This window comes from Equus asinus, chromosome 2 (genome assembly GCF_041296235.1).
Source record: "Equus asinus isolate D_3611 breed Donkey chromosome 2, EquAss-T2T_v2, whole genome shotgun sequence".
Lineage (NCBI taxonomy): Eukaryota > Metazoa > Chordata > Mammalia > Perissodactyla > Equidae > Equus > Equus asinus.
This window is the reverse complement of record NC_091791.1, coordinates 134,136,095-134,136,496: the sequence shown is the minus strand read 5'-3', so window position 1 is coordinate 134,136,496 and position 402 is coordinate 134,136,095. Positions and strand designations below refer to the sequence as shown.

The following is a 402-nucleotide window of genomic DNA, read 5'->3' as shown; positions in this document are numbered from 1 at the left end:
CTCACAGGTGGCTGCAGACCAGGATTTGAATGCTATTTCCGGAGTCCAAAGGACGATTATTCAGGTCTCATTTGCATACCCATAATACACCATAATACACTGCAAACAGTATAATTGTTTTCAAGTAAAAAAAATTCTTTTTTACTCGACTTTTCTAAGTATGAGAATGTTGTTTTCAGAGTATTTAAATAAACTTCTGTCGGTATTAATGCTTGTGATAAATAACCACCATCAATGTACTAGGAGTTGTAGTTACCTGAAAAATGAGTTAGGGGTCCTATTCAGCATACTCTGGTTTCTCTTCAGATCGTATAAATCTTTCGCCTTTTACTAAAGATTTCCGTGGAGAGGAACAATTCTGAGTTTCAAACCAATTTTTTGAGGCCTTGTTCTAGCAAGGCT

The 402-nt window shown here is 36.1% G+C and overlaps 1 non-coding gene across 1 annotated transcript; it reads left to right on the top strand.

The window, feature by feature from the left end:
• The first annotated feature begins 286 nt into the window (after nt 1-286).
• On the top strand, nt 287-402 carry LOC123283685 (U5 spliceosomal RNA). Its single transcript, XR_006524351.1, has one exon. It is a non-coding gene; the product is annotated as a U5 spliceosomal RNA (small nuclear RNA).